The sequence below is a fragment of the Marmota marmota genome, unplaced genomic scaffold (assembly GCF_001458135.2).
Source record: "Marmota marmota marmota unplaced genomic scaffold, marMar, whole genome shotgun sequence".
NCBI classification, from domain to species: domain Eukaryota; kingdom Metazoa; phylum Chordata; class Mammalia; order Rodentia; family Sciuridae; genus Marmota; species Marmota marmota.
In genome coordinates this window covers 34,957,126-34,981,559 of record NW_026000026.1, presented here as the reverse complement: position 1 = coordinate 34,981,559, position 24,434 = coordinate 34,957,126, and the positions used below count along the sequence as shown (strand labels likewise).

General features: G+C 37.4%; 1 protein-coding gene across 2 annotated transcripts in view; it reads right to left on the bottom strand.

Moving 5' to 3' along the window:
• Ankef1 (ankyrin repeat and EF-hand domain containing 1) overlaps positions 1 to 24,434 on the bottom strand; it is a 79,030-nt gene that overhangs the window by 43,376 nt on the left and 11,220 nt on the right. The window lies entirely within an intron of this gene.

The following is a 24,434-nucleotide window of genomic DNA, read 5'->3' as shown; positions in this document are numbered from 1 at the left end:
CTGGAACCAGAAAGCAGAACAGGAAACATATTCATTTTAAGGTCTAAGTGTTGCAATTCTTGCTATTATTGAAATGTTTAAAAAAAAAAGGCCTTGAAAATGAAATGGGTGTTGACAGTTATCAATATAATTATCTTAAATGGCTCACTTATCCATGCAATTCAGGCAAAACTCAGCACTGTAGTTTCAGCCTAAACTAAATGTATATTTAATACTATTTTCCATTGTGTAGAAATTAAGACAGAAAACCCTCATTCTATTATCCGTCATGATATCTGGTTGCTTCCTCTTTAAAAACATTTATTTCACCGAGTCAAGTTGTATCTGTTTCTTGCACAGTTTTCTGTTACCTCATGCTGCCTCAAGTCATTTATTACTGCTAGAGAGCTAGCAGCTTTAAGAAACAGAATGTGGCAATGTTGTGTTGAATGTCACTGGGTTAAGTTTGTCAATAGAGCAGCATTTCTCAAACTGCTAACATGTGCAAGAATCACCTGGAGATCTTGCTGAAAATGCAGATTTTAAAATGTAAGACCATAAGTGCAACATTTTTAAAATTCTATTTTCAATACCATCCCCAAAAATAAATGTTCGGGAAAATTTTAACAAAACTGCAAGATTTGTAAGTATAAATCATTGTTGACGGAAATTAAAGAAGGCCAAATACATCCAAAGAGATCCCATGTTCATAGACTGAACGACTCACTGTTGTTAATATATTGAACTATAGTTTCAGCACAATTCTCACCAAAATCTCAGCTGAGTTTATTGTAGTAATTGACAAGCTTATCCTAAAGTACATATGGAAATGCAAGGGACTGAAATGAGCTTAAACTGGGTATTGTCAAAAAGACTACAGAAAACAAGTACTGGTGAGGATGAGGAGAAAAGGAACACTTGCACATGATTGGAAGGAGTATAAATTAGTATAGTCATTATGGCAAAGTATGAAGGTTCCTCAAAAGTTAAAAATAGAACTAGCATAGGATCCAGCAATCCCACTATTGAACAAATAACCAAGGGAAATGAAATCAATGTCTTAAGATTCAGCTGCACTCCCATGTAAACTGCATCACTACTAGCAAAATCGAGAAATGGAAACAATCTAAATGTCCATCAACTGATGAAAGAATAAAGGAAATTTATTGATACTTATACTCAATGGTACATATACACAATAGAATACTATTCATCCATAAGAAAGAATGAAAGCCTGTAATTTGTGGTAACAGAGTTAGGAGAAAGAAGCTTTGGTGTGCTATTGCATAGTAGGGTAAAAATAATGTTCTGAACATTTCAAAAAAATTAAAGAAAGTAGAAAGTTTTCATCATAAAGAAATGATAAATATTTGAGGAGATAAATATGTTTTACCTGATTTAAACATTGCACAATGCACACCATGTATGAAAACTTCATATATTCCCACATAAATATGTATATTTTGTGGTTTTGACACTTAAAAAATAAATTCAACTTTTAAAATTTTGGAAAAGAACAAAGTTGAAGAGATAATGCTTCAGATTTTAAAATTACTACAAAACTACAGTAAATAAAGCAGTTTGGTACTGGCTTAAGGACAGACATGTAGATTGATGAAATGGTAGTGAGAGTTCAAAAATAAACCAATACACTCATAGTTAATTGATTTTTAAAAAAGATTACCAGGATGATATAATAGGGGAAATTATTCTCTTTAATAAATGATGCTTGAACAACTGGATATCCATATGCAAAAGGTGGACATAAATCTTACGCCTTAATAAAAAATTAATTGAAGATGACTCAAACACCTAAATATACAAGATAAAATCATAAATATTCTTAGCATAAAAGCAAGGGAGTAAAACTTTGTGACCTTAGACTAGGCAATGATTTCTTAGGAATGACACCTAATGTACAAACAATCAGACAAATGATATTGAGTAAACAGGATATTATATAAATAAAAAATTATGTGCTATAATGGGTACCACCCAGAAAGTAAAATAAAAACCCAATGAATGGTAGAAAACATTTGCAAATCATATATTTGCTAAGTTACACTAAAGAACTCATTACTCAATAATAAAAGACAAGTGATTCAATTAAAAATAGACAAAGGATTTGAATAGATGCTTTTCTAAAGAATTTACACAAATGACTAATTAGCACATGAAAAGAAGTACAATGTCATTAGTTCTTTAGGAAATGTGAATCTAAGTTATAATGTATAACATATCAACTAGGAGGGTTATAACAAAAATATAAGCAATAACAAGTATTGGTCAGAATATGGAGAAATTGGCATTCTCATATATTACTGAAGGGAATATAAAATGGTGCTGGTAAGTACTTATTTTGAAACAGATTGGCAGCTTATAAAAATCTTAAACAGAGAGCTATCATGTTTTCCAGAAATTCCACTCCTAGGTATATGACCAAGAGACATGAAAATAGTATATTCACAGAAAAATTTCTGTGTTCGTAGTAGCACTATTCATAATAGTCAAAAATGGAAACAACACAATGCCCATCAACTGATGCATGGACAAACGTGGTATATTCATCAAACAAGATATTATTCAGAATAAAGTACTAATAATACTCCATAACATGGATAAGTATTGCAAATATTTCAAGTTAAAGAAATCAGACCCCAAAAGCAAATTAATATATGATCCATGTATGTGAAATTTAGACGAATTTATATGAAATGTCCATAATAGGCAGATCCATAGAGGCAGTGGATAGATGGTTACCTAGGGGTTAGGGAAGAGAGAGAGTGATGAGTGACTGCTGATGGGGTCCAGGATTTCTTTTTTGGAGTGATGAAGATGTCTGGGAATTAATGGCGATGACTGCACAGTGTTGTGAATACATGAAAATCCCACTGAATTGTATACTGAAAATGGATGCATTTTATGACAATGAATAATCTCAAGGTTTTAAAACCAAAAGACTGGAGTGGGGCCCAGAGTTCTGGTTTTCTAAATGCTCTGGGGTGACATCAATTCTCCTGGTCCACAAAGTATAGTTGAGAGAACAAAGATTTAGAGAACTCAATCCAAAGTCGGGGTGAGACATTGTTTTAGTCAGCTTTTTTGTTGCTGTGACCAAAAGACCTGACAAGAACATATAGAAGAGGAAAAGTTTATTTTGGCTCACAGTTTCTGAGGTTCCGTCAATGGTGAGCTTACTCCATTGCTCTGGGCCCAACATGAGGCCATGGTGGAAGGACATGGCAGTGGAAAGCAGCACAGGACATGGAAACCCAGCCAGGAAGTAGAGAGAACTCCACTTACCAGAGACAAACTATAAACCAAAGGCATACCTGCAGTGACCTACATCCTCCAATCACACCTTACCTACCTAGAGTTAATGACCAATTAATGCATTCAAGTAGATTCAACACTGATTAGATCATAGCTCTCATGGTCTAATCATTTCACCTCTGAGCCTTCTTGCATTGTCTCGCACATGAACTTTTGGGGAACATCTCCTATCTAAACTATACAAACCTTCTACTTCCGAACATATTACCAAGGTGTAGTTGTACATTACTAGAAAGGGATTTCTCTCTTCTATCTCCCCTGGTAAAATGATAAGTCCAAAAAGCAGGTCTTGGGTCAATGTGTGATGTACATATCCCAGAATGGAACATGAACTTGGCTCCTTTATGATGATGTATGCCACTAGCCCCGCAGTTGCAGAACGTCAGTCAGAGTGGACTCTAGTGGTCAATCAGAGTTACTGCATCTGGGAGACTACGTTTATTTTACATGTTCCTTAAGAACTGAACCAGGCAGGGCCCTACCAGGGAAACAGAAACCATTCAAAATATATAACACTTTTTAAAAAAAAGTTCTATTGAGAGTTGGTCACATAGGTGACAGATGAACAGAGAGGCCAAGTAGGAGTTTAGTTACAAAAGAAAACCACTAATACCCCTGGACTAGATAGGGCAAGGGGAAGAGATGATGTTAATGAAGTCCATGGACCAGGTTTTATCTAAGATATGGAAAACATAGTGAGCATGTTCTGCAGGAATTAGAGACAGAGGGACACACTGGAAACACCATGCAGTCATGGGGATCAGGGAGGAAACATCCTGGCTTCTCCCTTTCTCCGACCCTTCAGGTACCTGGAACGGCATCACATTGATGGAAGCTCTGAAAACCAGCTCCCTCGTGAACTGGGGAACACAGCCCATGATAGGGATCAGCCCCTATGAAATGCACGGCGTGAACAGGGGAAGGAGAATTGTGATTAGAGGATAAATGGGCAAAAGAGTGACATAAGACTCTTAAGGAAGTGTAAATTGGTAAGTGACAATAATCGTTGTCAAGGAAAAAGAAAATGGGAAAACTTGGTTGAAAAGTGATTATCCTGCATGCTTCTTGACTTTGGCTGCATAATAACCCAGGGAGGTTTAAAAAATTCCCTGCCCAGGCTATATCTCAGATCAATTATTTTAGGATCTCTTGGAACCCAAGCATTAGTATCTGTTAGAACTATCTAGAAGGTTGCAACATGCAACCAATATTAAGAACCAGTACTGTGGGAGAAGGGATTGAGCAGGTAATATTTTCTGTTACTTACTATTAGGAATTATAATAATAAAGGGCATCCCTTTTCTATTAATCCTATGTTAGAGTATCAAAATGCCTTGAGCAAGACAAGAGAGGAAGATTTCACAAATGGGATCATTTTTAAGACGATATAACATTTTGGAAAGACACACCTTAAGGCCAGCAAATGTTTTGAACCAAGAGATCATGAGAGAGTCTGCTTAGGGGAAAGGAGGGCATCAGTATCCGCTTATGGAAATAAGAGAAGTTAAGGTAGTGAATTCAAGAGAATTTAGACAAATCAGTTGGACATTGTAAACAGGACAAAACAAGAAAAGAGGCAGAATGAAGAAAGGATGGCCGCCCTTCCACCAAGTGACAGGATCTAAGAACATAGCAAAAACTAGAAGCAGGATCATGGTCTGTAAGCAGGGGTGCATGTGCTACTTATGGTTGCCCAGGCAACGGGAGCCTTTTCCTTATGCTAATTCCTTATAATAATGAGGCAAACCACATGCCATATGTATGCAGTAAAGAATAATTAGAGGTGGAGTCACACCTGTCCAGGGAGCTTCCTTTAGGAATACTAAGTGGGAAGCTGGGTGAGATTTCTGGGAGAGATTGTGAGGTATGAGGGGGATGGATTTGATGTATGTGAAGGCAAGAAGTTGAGTCTTCTGTGGAGAGTCTAATAGGTTTGAACCATGTGGCTACTTCTCCATGTTCTTTTAAGACTGACTTCACCTGGGAAGAGGGGCTCCAGGCAGCTGGGGCTTAGCTGTCTCTCCACTAAGGAAGCACAAACATGTGCTTCAGGAAAGACAATGCAATTTACAAAGATTGCCCTGCCCTCCTTAAAATATGTATCATTTTTTTTTTAGTCATCTCGCTTCCTTCATCACTGAAAAATTCTAGTTTCATGCTTAACATTTTAAAATTTTTAATATTGTGAAAAGCTTATCTGCACAATGATTTTCATAGAAACTTTCAAGTATTTTTCCTATACTAGGAAATAAATTTGAACAAAATATTTTACTTTAGGTTGTTTCCTTTTCCGTGATTGAAGCAGGAAAGAAAAAAATGCTTCCATATTTTGGAAGAGTGCTTTTAAAAATTTAATGTGTCCAAAATCATCCCGGGGGATCTTTTTAATTACAGTATAAATTCTGCAGGCCTGAGGTGGGGCCTGACATTCTGTATTTCTAACTGGATTCCAGATTATGCCATTTTTGCTGGTCCAAGGACCTCTCTTTGAGTGACGAGATTTTAATTTATAGTTCTTATCAGAAAATAGAAATAGTAATTTTACTTAAATACTGACCAAACACAATGTTTTTTGTTTCATAAAATATTTTTTTACTTTTTGAAACAATTTTCATAAGACTTGTTTTATTTTTATAAATTATATGAACAACATATAATTATTTAAAAAATTCAATAATTATAGAAATATATGGTGTAAAGTAAAAGTCCAACTTCATCTCCATAGTTCTCTTTAATCTCTTCCACTGCACTCCAGTGTACTAAACACTTTGTACATATAGATAAAAATAAATGGAGTAGTATAATGAGTACTTTGATATTTAGGAATTTTTACAGTATATTTAGAAGTAGATATACACGTTTATGAACACATATAAGTATATGAGAGACTATATTATATGCAATTTATATTATATATATGCCATTTTATTCCATATTTTAAAAAACTCAAATTGACATCTTTCCATGTCAATATTAATTTAATTTTATTACTGCATACTATTCCATTCTATTGATTGAGATTATTCCCATCGGTCACTTTTAGAAAAATATAAACACCTTTACATAGATTTTTATACAGATATATTTTTGTAGGCTGATGGTAAGTTAATTTTTAATTGGGCAAATTAATGTAAAACTGACTTCCAAAAGTATGGTGAATATTTCCCTATTTTCTCATTAAACATTACATACCATAACTCTTTTAAACTTATTACGAGCTTTATACACTTTTGTTATTTTTTATTGCATTTCCTCAATTGCAAGTTTAAAATTTATTCACATATTTATTTACCATTTATTATTTATTCTTTTGAAAATTGCTTATATACACTCTTTTCATTTTTATCTTGTTGAGCTTTTTTCATATTGATTAGTGAAAACTCTTTGTGTATGATGGATATTAACTCTTTGTCTGCTATATGTACACACACATTTTTGTCAAAGTGTTGTATCTGTTGAGTGAGGAGCATTGTTTCTGAGTTTGCATCCTGATGTTACCAGCTGGCAGCCATGAGACCCTGGATAAAAATTATTCAACTTCTCTAGCTTTTTGATTATTGTTTTAGTCAGTTTTTTTTGTTGTTGTTTGTGTGTGTGGCCAAAAGATCTGACAAGAATAATTAAAGAAAAAATTATTTTGTGGGCTAATGGTTTCAGAGTTCTTAATCCATAAATACCAATTCCATTGCTTTGGCCCAGAGGTGAGGCAGATCATCAAAGTAGAAGAAAGCATTTGGAGGTATGGCACCAGGAAGTGGAGTGGAAGAGGTGTCTCTCCTCATCAAGACAAAAATACATACCTCAAAGACACCCCTATTGACCCATCTCCTCCAGCTACACCCTACCTACCTTCAATTTCCACCTATTTTATTCCTATTAAGCAACTAATGTACTGACTAGGTTAATTCTCTGATGGCCCAATCATTTCACCTCTAAACCCTCTTGCATTGTCCCACTTGTGAGCTTTTGGAAGACACCCAGTATCTAAACCATAATCACTGTTAAATGGAACAATAATGGTATGCACTGAATACTAAGTGTCAGGTACTTATCCTTTCCCTGGTGGTATAAGTGATATCTGGATCATAATTATTTTGCTATTTTTATGTACTTTTACAGATAACATTTAGAATCAACGTGAACAACTTCATTTAAAATTACTCTCAGAATATTAATAGAGATAATGTAGAATCAATAGAAGAATTTGAGAAACAAGCTTGAACTTTTATAAATTGAGATTTTCTGTTTCAACTTTTATTTATCACTTTCATGTTGTTTAGGTCTTATATTCTGCCCTTAAACACTTCTTTTAATATATTTAATTTTTTATTGGGGGATAGATATTATACTCATTACTGTTTTCAATGAGATGTTTTTATTGCTTGTTCATTGTTCATATATTGAGTGTCTATGCTTTTTGTATATTTATCTTATTTTAGACATCTTGCAGATTTCTTACATTTTTTAATATATATTTTATTTCATTACTTTGAATTTTAATGTGAAAACTTTGAATATTACCCCCCTGTATTCATCAATGCTTTTTGATCTCTATTCTGGAAACTTCAAGAGTATTTTGGATAATGAGAATTTGTGACATTCTTGCCTTACTTTTGATTTTAACAGCAACCCTCCTTACTGATGTTCACTATAGTTTTCTTAATCTGTCTAATTTAGGAAACCTCTTTTTCTGACTTCCTAAGAACTTTTTATTTTGTAAATCAGAGATGGTTAATACATCCTGTGGAATAATTTTCCAATATCTATTGAGATGTTTTGTTCTTTTATTCTATGAAACTAGCAATTGAGAATCATTATTATGTCATTACTATGACATTCTTGCATTCTTAAAACAAACCTTCCTTAATCACCATGCTTTGTAATTAAGATGTCAATACAGTGAATTTGAAAATATTTTATTCACCATGTACATTTGTATTCAGCTTAGCGTCTGTCTTTCTGGTTGTTTCTATCCTTATTGGCATAATGTCAGCATTGTTTTAGCTGTGTGTTATTATTCAGGAAGGTGTTTGTCTTTTAATGACTGGAATAGATTTTAACTGTCCAAATGATCGCTTCCTCATTAAAATTTTGATATAAACCCACCCTCCCACACCCAGTAAAGCTTACTGTCAAATTAGCATTTATGGAGGTACAAAGAGTTAGATCTTTGGCTACCATTTAAAGTTCTTCAATACTATTGTTTTTCTAATTTAAGGTATATTTAAAAATCAATGAGCATTCAAAAACATTCATATAATGTTCTTAAATTTTTACTTTTTAAATATTTGCCCATTTTTACTTGAGAGGATTTGCAGGCCTATCCTTTTCTGTCTAAAAGGTCAGCAAAATACCTTGTATACATTATCTACCTATTGGAGTAAGGTTTCTCAGAGGTGAATCAGCATAAAGGTGCCTTGATTGGTTTAGGTGTTAAATACCTTTTCTTTGAGGACTCCCATGTACCCAGAAAGACTCTATTAGAGACTCTAGGGTTATATTTTTGTAAACATTCTATACAATAATGTTTAATTATCCAAACTAGAGAATAATAAATAAATGTGAAATTATCTTAGAATGCCATTGTCTTGATCTACTCAGCCCACCCACAATCACTAGAAAGGATTATTGCTGAGGACGCCATCTCTTGATCCAGAATTCTCTATGATTTCTTTTCAAGGAGTCTTTTCCATTGTTTTTTCCCTCCTAGTTACTCCATGTTTTTTATTTTCCTCAGTGAATCCTTGAACTTAGCAACAGAGTTTTTACTCCTCCCTATTATAATTATCACCCTAGCTACAAAAAAGTAATTTTCCTTTATATCCATTAGTTATTGCTTTAATAACACTACAAAATAAATTCACCTTTAAATTCTCCTGAGAATTCAGTGGTTAACACTAAGCACTTACTCTCAAGCTTGGGTTCTCCAGTGGGCCACTATTGTTTCATCTCGAATAGGCTTTGGTTGGGCATCTCTATATCTTACCCTGTGTTCTAAGGCTGAGGCTCTTGATTGGAATTGGATTCAGGTCTATTCCATATTTCATCTCAGGGCCTAGGCTTAAGAAGTGACTGCCTGGGCTGTTTTCTTCTCATGGATGATCACAGTTGCCAAAAGCCTAAGCCCAACATGCAGATGAAGTCATATCTCCCAAAATCTTCTGTTCAAAGCAAGTTACTCAGATTCAAGGGTGGGATGGTTCACAAGACTCACTGTATGTATTTACAATTTTATTAAAAGGGAGTGAAGAATGGTAATGAATTTTTAAATCTGTGATACCACTAAGATCATATCATTTCTAGACTCTCTTGATTAGTTTAGGTGTTAAATAAGAGAGTCTAGAAATGATATGATCTAGGTTTTTGATCCTTCATCAAATCCTCTGCATTCAAGCCAAATTTTCATACCTTATTCTCTGGCTTTTTCATCAGAAAACTCTCATTACCAAGGCTCCACCTTGGTAATGCACTAGAGCAATGACTAGAGAATAAAAAATTCCCAATGGTTTCCATGTGTTCATCACAGGAATAGAGCTGAACAGTTATTATTTAACATAGTTCAATTGCCAGAGCCATAAACGTGTTGGTTCCTTTCCAGATTTGTTCTTTAGCAACACTAGAGGGGATTTTCATTAAGAAGACCTCATGCCAACTTGAAGTTTTTGTCTGCAAAGATTAACAAATAATCTCAGCTTCGAAGCTAATTTTAATTGCCTCTAACCCTTTAGTAATTAACCTATTTCCTTTAAGATGCCAGAAAAAAGTTACTGCTGTTATTTTTCTCCATGTTTGGAAGATTTCGCCCTTTGCAAAATTATCTCAGAGTATATAGTAGATGCTGTTGATGGTCCAGTGTAAGCCCTCAGCCAATTTGTGGATTCGCCGCACCTACAGGATGTATCCATTCCTTCCCACATCAACTGTTCACACTTCTGTCACATGCTGCAGGGCAGCCTAGAAGTATAGTGGGTTTAATGGCCTCTAGAAAAAAACCTTGAACCAATGAGGAACTAACTAGTTCCTATTATTCTGTGTGGCACACTCACAGAGTGATTCAGGGGGAAGAAACCTGCTCACAGTAGCTTCTCTTCCTCACCTCACTCCTCATTCTCTTGCAGCACTTCCTAGGATCACCTGTCAAATAAACTATCTATCCCCATATACTTGTCTCAAATCTGGCTTATAAAGAAACCCAAACTAAAGACAGCTGTTGGGTAGAAAAAGCCGAGAGCTCTCCCTGATGCACACAAAGCTCAGAGCACCTAAGTCAATAAAGCAACATAATTTATGTGGAGATAAAATAGCTGGCAGATGGCATTGATCTGTAAGAATGACAAGTTAAGATAAGTAGCTGCCCAATACCAACAGCAAACATAGAAAGAAAAACTCCACCAAATGTTAGTCTGTGTTTGAAACAGAGAGAGGTGAAATTTGGTCCTAAGAAAGGACATAATCCCTGATGCTGTTGTCTCTTCTGCTGTGCAATATTTTCACAAGCTCCTTTCTTTCTATGGCTGCCCCTTGGTCTACGTTCCTCTTGCTCTGACTATTGTTCAGAAGAGGTGGCTGTAGTCCTGTGCTCATGATTTCCAGGAAAACAGATTTTGCATAGGACACATAAGCTTCTAAGAGTGGCAGACCCTCTAGTGCCCCAGCTTGTATTTTTTTGGTTACCAGGTTTGTGAAGGCATCACCCAACACTGTGCATTATCTTCAGCACCTATCTCTTACTGTCTTCCTAGGAAAGATGGCTTCTCTGTTGCTATCTCTGAAGATGCCTTCCACATACTACACAAACCATTCTGAAGAATGTGCAATCCTTGAAAGTGTAAGATCATGAACTCCCTCCTGGGACAACTCCTGACCAATGGAACAAGAAGGCTGATGGGCCATTTCTGCTGCTGCCATTTGTCTTTCTAGTGGGCAGATACTTTTGAAATATATTCTATGTAATTGCTCAGAATGCCCCCTAGAGGACTGAGCCCCATTTGTCCATGGTGCTGTAGAACTTGGTAACCACCCTCTTTGTTTCACTCTTTCCAGTCTCCCACCATGGCTCCTGGGGATGGAACTATCCAAAGCAAATTTTCTACAGGCACACATGTGTGATTAGTTCAACCTTCTGGGGACCCCAGTGCTGCTTATGTCCTTATTTCCCTGTTTCTCTTTCTTCAGTGTCTTTTCACATACCTCCTCACACCAATTTTCTGACACCAACATGGTCTCATCTTGGCTTAAAATGAACAAATGGGTAAAGATTTAAAAATTAAAATTTTGAGGGCTAGGAGTCTAGCTCAGTGGTAAATTGCTGGCTAGCATGTATGGGGCCCTAGGTTCAATTCCTAGTATGAAAAAAAAAACAAAACAAAAACAAAAAAACTTTCTGGGCTGGAGTGGAGCTCACTGTTAGAAAATGTGCTTAGCATGGTCAAGGTCCTGGGTTCAATCTACAGCACCAAAACAAACAACAACAAAGATTTTACTGCTTACTGCATTTAAGATATTAAGTATTTGCAATTTTAATAATTAACTATTTGGAAAGATACAAACAATTGTTTACAAATTTAACATCTGCATATTCATGTTGAAATTTTGAGAACTGACCTTTCCCACTTCTCTGATGGACTTACATTAGTTCCTACTTTTGTGTAAAATAGTTATACCTGTGGATGCAAATTTTGTGGAGATTTTTTAAAAATTTATTTTATGCAGTGCTGAGTATCAATCCCAGGACCTCATACTTGCCAGGCAAGCATGCAACCACCAAACTAAACCTCCAGACTCAAGTGGAGCTTTATTGATTCTGAAAAATGCTTCTTCGTATTCACAACACATGGGCAAGCACTATAGTGAGAATACAGGGTGGTTAAAATGTGGTTGCTGAAATCAAAGCAATCTAATGATGAAATGGGAAGAGCTTTACAAGTAGACAAAGTAAGTGAAATGCAGAATGTGATAGAGATGACTGTAAAGTGTTAACAAGGTGTTTTGGTAGAGAGGGAAATGTAGACTTCACAATGTTCTTCAGTTGACTAGTGAAGACTTCACAATGTTCTTCAGTTGACTAGTGAAGTTGCACCAGACTGAGACCAGCAAAGGTAATAGCCAGTTTTTGCTGCAATAGCACAAATGCTCATGTTTGGTTGGCTAAGGCATTTTGAAGAAGTATTTTTAAATTTAATTCTTGAAAGCATTTTAATGGCTCTAGTTATTTCAACCTGCAGAGGCATTTCAACAGGTTTTAATAGTATGGTGGCATTGAATACAATGTCTATCCCCTCCAAGTTAACCTTTAGAGTTATGAGGTCTGTTTTTCCTGAGATTGTGATGCATTTGGGGAGTATTATGACTTTTCATCCTTCCTGGATTTTTCTGCTTGTTTATGAGAATTTCATTGCTATTCATGAGTAGATGGCAGTTTGAAAGACATAGAAAGAATTAAACATAAAAATAAAGATTACATAATTCATGTCATCCCCAATTAACTATATTTTATTTTCTAAGAGCTACAGATGTTCTATTATTCCTAACAGTCTGTTCACATATTATTTATGTCACACAAATAAGATGTTTGTTAGCTTGAAACACATAAGCAATCCTGTGGGCTTCTTTAAATTAAAAAAAAAAAGGTGGTTTGGGTGTATATTTGCCATGGGTCTCTAATTTAGTGCATTCAGATACTTCAATATCGGGAGATTTACTGAGCCTAGCAGGATTACCCCTGAATCTCTGTGGGATTAGCTAATTTCTGTTGATTATAAGTACACAATGCTCCTTTGGCACACATTTCAAATGCAAACCAGCCTGTCTAGAGCCTCCACTCCACAACTCCTCTGTGGGTCTCTCATTCTCCTTTGTCCATCTATCCTAATCTCCCTTAGACCAGGGAAGTTTTTATGGCAACTCTTTCAAAGAACTAAGTTCTAAGTATTGGCTTTTTCCCTTTTGGGTTCTTTGATTCTTAAGGAAGTTTAAGTAAACAAAATACTTAAATCAGAAACTGTGAAAAATGATGAGACAAATACAAGCTACTGTCCACTTACCCTAATCTCCCCAGGGCCAGGTACCAGGCAACTACCATGAACCCTATGCCCAAACCATTTGTTAAGCACACACATATTCTAAAATAAGCATAAGCAAAGCTTGAGAAGAACAAATAAGTTCTTAGTCATGGTGACCTCAAGAGCAGGGGTTAGAGAACAGGATTTTGACGACTACTTTCTGTAGAATGATTTTTAAGTATGAGGCTATGGTCAGTTTTTATTTTTCTATTTTTCACTAGTTTTAAATTTTAAAAGTCATACTGAAAACTGGTGAAATTCTCTTAAAGCATATTTCATACCTTTATATTATTCTTATAACTCTTCCAGAGTTTGAAGAATCTCCTTTGTAGGATAAAATAAACAGAAATTTTGCCTTGTAATTAGGTTTGTAAAATGACATGAGATGTGAATTTGTAAGGGAGGGGTGTGTATAGGCTACTTACCAAATTTGGATCAGTTAGGTAAATGCATGGAATTCTAAGCTGTGTTATTTTTATTTATTTACTTATTTTGAGACAGGGTTTTGCTCAGTTGCTTTGGATCTCACTAAATTGCTGAGGCTGACCTCAAATTTGCAATCCTCCTGCCTCAGTCTCCTGAGTCACTGAGATAACAGGCATGTGTGCTACTGTGCCTGGCTCTAATCTTTGTTCTTATTTCAAATCAATGCCATTTGGAAGGAGGATGAACAATTCTATTGAAGGAAGCGACATAATACTATTTTCTTTAATACAAGAGGTATACATTATAAGAAATAAATACAATTAGAAGCTTTTTATGGCATTCTTTCAAAGGATATATTTGTGAGTTCTAAGAATTGGCTTTTTCTTCCCCTCTGGGATCTTTGATTTTTAAGAAAGTTTTAATAAACAAGGTACTTGAATCAGGAACTGTGAAAAACGGAGAGACAATAATGCTAAGCCATGATCATGATTCAAATAACTTAGCTAGGGCCTTAATTTTTATTGGAAAGTATGATTTCAAAGATTGAAAGAGATCTAGGCCATTTTTACTGTTCAAGTCTCCCAGTATATATGTGTTAACTTTCAAGAATTCAAGCAATATTATCTTTCAACCCTTCAGCTTCCTGTTGTAACATATATGTGCCGCAGTCTGGCTGGGCACAATTCAGGAGCCACTTGTCAAAAGAAACGAACTTTATTTTTAGAACCACATGCCAAACAAAACAGCTCCTCAGGAAAAACCTTCAGAGCCCAACTGCCACCACCGGCTTCTCACAAGCCTCTCAACCTCCCCCACTCCTCCTGCTCTTGAGGCCGATTGGCTGGGTCGTGTGGGCGGAGCCAAAAAAAGTCCCCCAATGAGCAGCTCCATGGTCTGAAAGGGCTGGGGAAACAGCCCAGTAAGCATCACCGCAGAGGAGCCAATCAGTTGGCAGCTAGAAGTTGCTGGGGCTGCTGTGAGCCAATCATCAGCTGGCAGCTGGAAGTTTGCTGGCAGCTGGAAGTTTGCTGGCAGCTGGAAGTTTGCTGGGGCCCCTTCGGCTGTGGCTCTCAACATACATGCAAACTTCTGTGGGGATCATATTAGGAATCCGCATGAGGCCTCTTATAGCTGTGAGGCCTGAGTCTGACTCCCACCATCCCCAACAGGCCCTGCTAGAGGGTCTTGCTGAGTCCCCCACCATTGAGATACTGTCACACCCCAGTGGGGTCACACCCCAGTGGAGCCGGGAGTTCAATGCCCCATGAGTGCTGAACCATGCTTAGGAGATTGCTGGAATAAAAGCAGGAAAGGACGGATGGACATTTCAGGAGGCTATTATAATGATTTTGTGTTGTTCCAATTTTGTTTCACTCTGTTTCAGTTTTGTTAGGCGTTACCTTGTTGGGTTGTATTATAGTAGAAATATGGGATCAGAAATTAGTAAAAAACAAACTGAAAGAGTGTTAAGTAAATTGTTAGAGGAAGGAGGCATCTCAGTAAAATCAAGAACAGTAAGGGCATACGTTGATACAATACAAAAATGTAGCCCATGGCTTTTTAAGGAGGAGTTGTTAAATATATCACAATGGAACCATCATGGTGAAGATTTAAAAAGAATAGAAAAGAAAAGCCCAGGGACTCTGCCAGTTGGCACATTGCCATTGTGGACGTTCGTATCTTGTTTGCTTAGTCCAAAGCCTTCAGTTCAGACAATGGTAGAGGAAGGAGAAGACATAAAGATTCAAGTAAANAGTCCTAACCCTAGGCCTCATTTTATCTCTAACCCTAACCCAAAGCCTAACCCTAAACCTGACCCTTATTCTGACCCTAACACTAACCCTAGGATTAAGCCTGACCCTAATCCTAAACCAAACCCTAACACTAGCCCTACCGGTAAACCTATTTCTAAACCTAACCATAACACTAGCACTAGACCTAAATTTAATCCTAAATATACCCATAACTCAAGCCTTAGCCCTAACAACAACCATTAATCTAACACAAAGACTTACCCTACCCCTAGACCTAAATATAGTTCTAATTCTTGCCCTAACACTAAATCCAATACTAACCTGAACACTGACCCTTACCCTAACATAAACTCGAGCTCCGAATCTTATCCTAACACAAAACCTAACCCTAACACAGGATTTATCCATAACCCTAACCCTCAAACTAGCCATAACCATAACCCTAGCACTTACATTATCCATAGCTCTAATGCTAGCCATAAACCTCACATAAAACATAGCCCTAAACCTAGACCTAAGCATAACACTAACATTAACCTAAACAAACCCTACCCTAACACTTGCCATAGCCCTTACCCTAGCTCAAACTCTAACCCTTACCCTAACCATAACCCTATCCCTAAACCTAACCCTAATCCCAGCCCAAATCCTAACTGTAACCATAGCCCAAATACTAGATCTAACTTTATCCATTACTTTAAACATAACCCTGACCCTAATGCTAACCTCAGCCCTAATCTTAACCCTATACCTAACCATAGCCATGACTCTAACCCTAAACCTCATGCTAGCCCTAACCCTAGCTCAAACCCTAACACTTACCCTAAACCTAACCGTAACTGTAACCCTAAGCCTAATCCTAAGCCTAACCCTAATCCTAACCTTAACCCATTCCCTAAAACTAGCACTAACCCTATCCATTATCCTAAACATAAGCCTAACCCAAATGTTAACACTAGGCCTAACTCTAACCCTATCCCTAACATTAACTGTATACATTACTCTAAACCTAAACTGAACCCTAAACCTAACCCTATCCATTACTCTAACCCAAATTCTAACCCTAATGCTAATTCAAGCCCTAACTGTAAACATTAACCCAAAACAACCTTAACCTGGACTCTGAACCTAATAATACACCTAGCTCTAAACCTGACCCCTACCCTAAACCTAACCCTTACATTAGACCTAGCCATAAAACAAACCCTGAAACTATCCCTAATTGTAACCCTAGACCTGATATTAGCCATAGCCATAATCTTAGCCCTAACCCTAACACAAACCCTAGCCATCATCCTAGCCCCAAACATAGCCTTAATCCTAACCAGAACCCTCACCCTAGCCCTATTCCTAATTTTAACCCTTTCCCTAGCACTGAACCAAGCTATATAACCCTATCCTCGTCCCTAAAACTAACCCTAACCCTAGCCCTAACCATAGGCCTAAACCTAACACTAATCCTAGCGCTAATCCTAGCGCTAATCCTAGCCCTAATTTTTCCCTAAACTTAACCCTACCTCCAACCCTACCCCTAAGACTAACTCTAACCCCCACCCTACCCCTATTTCTATTTCTAACCCTATTCGTTACTGTAACCCTGACACTAGCCCTAACCTTAGTCCTAACCCTAGTCATAGCCCTAACCCTAGATCTAACCATAATGCTAAATCTAACCCTAACCTTAAGCCTAAACCTCACCCTACCACTAGCCCTAACACTATTGCTAATCCTAAACTAGCCATTACCCTAGCCCTAGCCCTAAAACAAAATCGAGCCTTTGCTCTAACCCTAAAAATACCATATACTAAACCCTACCACTATAACTAGCAATAACCCTAGCTCTAATTCGAGTCCTACGCCTAAAATTAACCCTGACCCAACTCTTATCCAAACACTAACCCTAGCTCTATATATCACCCTAACTCTAAAGCTAATATTAACACAAGACCGAGCCCAAAACCTAAACCTAAAATTAACCCTAATCGTAACCCTCATTATTACATTGGAAAAAGCCCTAACCCTAACACAAAATACCCCTAATCCGAGCCCTAACTAGATTTAACCCTAACCCAAACCCTAACCCTAGCCCTAAAACTAACCCTAAACGTAGCCCTAACCCTAGCTCTAACCATATCCCTTGTGCTAAGCCAAAACCTATCCATAATTCTAAACCTAGTCCTAATCCTAATACTTAGCCTAAACCAAACACTAAACCTATTACTAGTCCTAACCCTATCCCTCACTATAGCTTTAACCCTAACCCAAAACCTGACTCTAAACTTCACCCTTATTCTGACTCTAACACCAATTTTAGTTCTAAAACTGACCCTAACCCTAAACAGAAACCTGAAACTAGCCCTACCAGTAACCTTATACCTAAACCTAACCATAACACTAGCCCTAGACCTAAACCTAATCCTAAATCTAGCAATAACTCTAGCCCTCAACCTAAACAAAACTTATTCCTAGCCCTAATAATAACCATTAACCTAAAACAAACACTAACCCTACCCCTAGACCTAACCCTAGTCCTAATTCTGGCTTTCACCCTAACCCGAACACTTACTTGAACACTGATACTGACACTAACACTAAACCTAGCTCTAAACCCAACCCTAAACCAAAATCTAAATTTAACACTAGACCTAGCCATAGCCCAAACCCTAAAACTAGCACTAATTAGAACCCTAGATCTTACATTATCCATAGCACTAACCATAGGCCTAAACCTAACACACAGCCTATCCTAATTTGAGGCCTAAACCTACCCTAAGCATAATCCTCACCCTAACCCAAGCCCTAACCCTAACCCTAACCCTCACCTTAGTCCTAACCCTAGCTCAAAGCCTAACCCTTGGCCTAAACATAATCCTAGGACTATCCCTAACCATAACCATAACCCTAGCCCTAATCCTAACGTTAACCCTAGCCCTAACCCTAGCTCTAACCCTAGCCATTACCTTAACTCTAACCTAACCCTAATGATAATCCTAGCCCTAAACCTAACCAAAACCCTAACCCTTACCCTAAACCCAACAGTAAACCTAGTCTTAAAACTAAACTTAACCCTTAAACCTAACACTAAAGCTAATCTTACATACACCCAATGTATTACCCTAAACCTAACCCTAACCCTAATGAAAACCCTAGCCCTAACCCTAAACCTAACCCTGACCATAATCATAACCCAAACATTAGACCTAACACTAAACCTAACCTCACCCTAGGACTAATCCTAGATCAAAACCTTACCTTTACCCTAAACCTAATCTTAACCCTACGCTAAGATAGTGTTACTAGCCCTAACCCAAATCCTATGCCTAACTCTAGATCTAATCTTAACAATAACCTTAGACCTATCCCTAGCTCTAACCCTATACATTATCCTTATGATAACACTAATCCTAATGCTAACCCTAGGCCTAACCCTCACTATTTTGTTAACCTGAAACTTCTCCATTCCCCTAAACCTACCCTGAACCCTATACATAACCCAATCCATTACTCTAATCCTAACCCTAATGCTCATTTGAGCCCTATCCTTAAATATTAAGCTAAAATAAATCCTAACCCTGATCCTGACCCTACCCTAGCTCTAAACCTGACCCTTACCATAAGCTTAACACTTACACTAGACCTAGACACAAACCTGACCCTAAATCTACCCCTAACTGTAACACTAGACCTGACATAGCCCTAGCCCTAATTCTAGAACTAAACCTACAACATAACCTAGCACTAATTCTAGCCCTAAACCTAGCCTTATTCATATCCCTAACCCTATCCCTAAAACTAAGTCTAACTCTCGTCCCAGCCCTATACCGAGTTCTAACCCAATCCCTTACCATCTGTTGAGAGCCACAGCCGAAGGGGCCCCAGCAAACTTCCAGCTGCCAGCAAACTTTGAGCTGCCGGCTGATGATTGGCTCACAGCGGCCCCAGCAACATCTAGCTGATTGGCTCCTCTGCGGTGATGCTCATTGGGCTGTTTCCCTGCCCTTTCAGACCACGGAGCTGCTCATTGGGGGACTTTTTTGGCTCCGCCCACGTGACCCAGCCAATCGGCCTCAAGAGCAGGAGGATTGTAGGAGGTGGAGAGAGGCTTGTGTTGGAGAGAGAGGCTTGTGGAAAGCCGGTGGTGGCAGTTGGGGCTCTGAGGGTTTTTCCTGAGAGGCTGTTTTGTTTGGCGTGCGTGGTTCTAAAAATAAAGTTAGTTTCTTTTGACAAGTGGCTCCTGATTGTGCCCAGCCAGACTGCGGCAGGAGATGATGCCCAGAATTGGCCTCCACCTTTGTTAGGATTATGAGGCAAATTTTATCTTACTTTCCCCAAGTAATAAATAAAAACAAAATGCACTGAAATATAACATTCTTACCTGTTGAAAAAGCCAAGAGCAATCAATACCTTAGAGAGAACCTGCAGAGTTTTCTTTTACAGATATCACTGCAAGCCTTCTTAGGAACAGGGAGGGGTCAAGGCAGTGTGGAGAGGAACTGATGAATAAAATAAAACACCTTTAAAAATGCTTGCCTATGTTCTTTATGTGTCTCCAGTATTGTGACTATTAAATTGACATGTACTTAAAAAAATGACTTGGTTGAAAAGATGAACAAATACATGATGTCATTTTGGCATGAAAAAGTCATTTGATTATGTATACAAGAGGAATAAAGTCCATGTTGGAGCAAGTGATAATAATAATTACACCTATTAAGTATATAGCACACTTGAGGGGAAATGCCTTATTTTTGTTGGTTACCAAGGAAAGCAGCATTAGTTATCATGGCAGACAAACATATCACGAATTGAGTGGTGTAATTTATTCTTTTTCCAAAGTTACATGCTTCTGCTTCTCTCATTACTTATTTGGAACCCATATTTGGTCATATATATCCACGTGCTGGATGAAAGGGGGAGAGTGAACTGTGGAATATGAAACTGTGACTCTCTTCCATCCATCCTAATGAGAAGATCTAATTAATACCCAAAGCATAATTACCTATAAAAGATGTCACCTTGATGCATTAAAAATATTACAAGCAATGAAAATTTGGGTTAGAACTAACAAAAGTAGGTGCTATGATTACCATTATCATAATTCAAAATGAAATATATGGATCAAAGTTTGTAATGTGAATAAATTCCAGTTCCATTTAAAAACATTACATAATTTATAATATATTTCTTTTAGAATTTTTTTCTTAAAAAACCTATAACATGCTAGGTGCTGCAGATTCCTAAAACAAGGAATGTGGACCTGATCTTTTAGGAGCTGGGGACTTAATGGGAAGAGACCAGCATGTACAATCACAATACACTATTTTCATTTTGATTGTACACATGCCCCTGTTACCCAGAACATGAATATAGCTGATCAAATTTGGGTTCCAAATCAGTAACAAGAGAAGCAGAAGCTTGTAATATTGGAAGAGAATGAATTATGACACCCTCTTACTGGTCTGTTTGTCTGCCATGATAAGGAATGCTGCTTTCCTTGATAACCAACAGAAACAAGGAAGTCTCCCCACCCCAATTCCCCTGGCTCAGGACTATGAACAAAACAGTATGAACTCACCATGGGGGGTGGGATTCATTTTGTCTGGGGTAATTAAGTAAATGTTCACTAAGAAGAAGGAATTTTAGTTTGAACTTATAGTTCTTGGGTTAAACCTGGGGTTTACTAAGTAAAGAAGAAAGGAGTATAGGGTCACTTTGCAAAGACCATGGAGAGTTGAAAACATGAAACACTTTGGCAATGAGCATTCCACATGTTACTGTGGGTCCAACATCCCTAATCTGAAAATCTGAAATCAGTAATACTCCAAAATCCAAAAGTTTTTGAGCACCAACACTACACCAAAAATAGAAAATTCTATACCAGGAAGCTTTGTTTAATGCACAAAATTCAGATATTGCATATAAATCTTATATGAAACATAAATGAAATTTTTATTTAAATTTCAGTCCTATCTCCCAGAGATCTCATCATGTATATGCAAATATTCCAAAATCTGGGAAAAAAAATCCAAACTCCAAAATACATGTGGTCCCAACCATTTTAGCTCAGGGATACTCAACTTGTACTTGGAATTATAATCTTTGTGCATTCACATCTCCTGCCTGTGCACCTTGGGTTTTCTGAGGGGCTCAGGAAGTTTTCATAAAGAGGAAGCCTATTTCATCAGTTAAAAAAATTTGGAGTGAAGTTTATTGTGCAGCAATTCATTTGGGGGCTCTTGGAATGTGTCATTCTATGACCTGATGCCAACATTGCCATCTTGAAATTTTGGTGTCTTCTGCACTCTGGGACTATTGACAATGTTTACATAGCAATTCGTGAACTTTCCAAGAGTCTGTTTTTCACACTTAAAATAATTTTGGAGAAAAGTCATATTTACACATTTGTTTTTATATTGGTGTTTGTAAAACACTAGTGTAATTTAAGAAAGAGAAAATTTATACACTTACTCATTGTTCCATTATCAACATGTCCATTTTCAGGAATTGTTCATTTTCTCTGAATGAATAATTCATCTATCTGAGATTTGTGAATGTATAAACACAGACCCAAGATTCTACAAAAGCTATGCTTATGTTATTTTTCTCAAGCATATAGTAACCACTCTTCAGTTAAACAAATCTAGTTGTAAAGAACATAACCTCTAAGAATAAAAAGTCATTCTCAATGTATTTTTTTCTAAATTTACTTCAAAAACATGGCTCTCATTCAAAATTTGTGATTTGTCCCTTTTGAACTTGTCAAGACTGACAATGACATGAAATTATAGTATTTCATAAATATGCTGTTAGGTAAAATTGCTAGGGTCAAAACTTAGGAACAAAAAACAATTTCCTTAATATGTATGTACATTAATCATCTTCACAACATAAAATAAAATGGAGAATTCGAATAATTCTTACTTTAACAGTGCTATTTGATTGAATATTAATAAGCTTTAAGATGTTTGTCAAGATAATCACTATATATAATAAAAATGAGGAAAAAATTCCTTGCTTTAATAAGTTATCTCCTTTGTGATTGATAGCTCTTTGGTACTGTTATACAATCAAAAAATTTTAAACAATTATGATATTCCAAATTATTGAAACTGAATTTAAATAATTAGTCAATCAAGTTTAGTGTGATGGTGGTATCTCTAAGGATAACTAATTAAAATAGAAATACAATTAGCCACTTATCCCTAAATGAAAGTTTTTGTTCTATTTTTACTAGTGCCTGAGTACTAACTAAAGACACAGTAAGTAATAAATACAATGGAGGGGAACTTTACCATATTGTTATTGGTGCATTATATCTGTATACAATAGTGGGATTTGTTGTTACATATTCATACATGCACACAATATAACAATATAATTTGGCCAAAATCATTCCCCAGTATTTCCTCTTTCCTGCCCCTGATCCTTTCTTCTACTCTACTGATTTCCCTTTGATTTTCAGGAGATCTTCCCCACCATTCTTCTTTGTTTCCCTCTCTAGTGTCTACATTTGAGAGAAAAATATATGACCCTTGACCTAAGTTTGGCTTATTTTGCTGAATATAGGTGTTTAAGTTCCATCTGATTAATATTTGAATTAATTTAATCAGCCCAACAACCTATTAGTTCAGGCAAGTTATGAGTTTACACAACTTGCCCAAATTCAAACCCAGTCTGTGGTGGATCCAGCATATTACCTGCCTCAAGTACCTGTTCTTTAATCAAGACCTCATGACATTTGGCCCCATGTGTATACTCTCCTGAGAGCACTTAGCCACTTTCACTTACAAGGATGAATTCAAAGGACATATGACAGAACAATTTTCAGCCTTGAAAAACATCCACAGAAAGGGCAGACTCATCTTCCAAACACTCTTTTCTAGCAAACAGACCTGATCCTTTAATTGGGGTTGTGGGAAATATCAAAAAATAAAGTGTGAAGATTTTAAATCCCATATTAAAATTCATTTTAGCGATGTTGAGCCTGCATTTTATTTTGCATAAAAGAAAAACTAATTAATAATATTGAATTTTTATTGATTATAAAATTTTTATTATATAATTATGCCTTATAGTATACTTAGTGAATACTGTACTCCTTATAACCTCTATGGAAGGAGTGCTCTTTTTTAAAAAAAATATTTAGATACTGGAAGATGGCCGCTGCGCACGGGGGTTGCTGAAGTGCTGAGCGTGGTGCTCAGAGCAGCGGCTTTAATCGAGATTTCGCGCAGCGTGTAAGATCTCCTTTCACCGTTAATCTGTAGCGGACCACTTTGCCAAACAGCAGGAAGAACAAAGAGATCGAAAAAGAGACGCTTGGCTCCCGGACGCTTTGCCGCCCAGAGCCGCGGGCGCTTTGCTCCCATCTGCTTCCTCTTTCGCTTCGCTCCGGGCAGAGAAGGTGAATGTGTAATCAGCAGTGGATTGTAAGTACCCTAGGCAAAGAAAGCTCAGTGCGCCCCGCCTTTTTTTTTTTGAATATTTTTTATACAGGGAGAGTTTGTGGATTGGGATTGTTGGCTGGGCTGCGGTTTCTGTGCCGAAAATCCACTCCGCGGGAGCTGCCATTTGCTCTCTGCTAGCTGTCTTGATGGCTATGTCTACATTGTCCGGCAGCCACACCTAGAGGTTGGAGCTGGGCTGCGTGCCGAGCCCTGTCCTCTGAAGGCTGGACCGCAGCCTTGAGAGCCTGGGTCGCCTGTTCGCCGCTGCACCCTCAGGCAGAGCCTGCTCTGGGGTCGTTCTGCATCCTCCTGCGAGGGGACCCGTGCTCCAGAGGAGGGGGCCGGAGAGCCACGGCGGCAGCCGCTTGGGCCCCGGGGGCTGGGCACTGGGCAGCGGCGCAGCTACGGTAGCGGACGAGCGCGGCGCCCCTGAG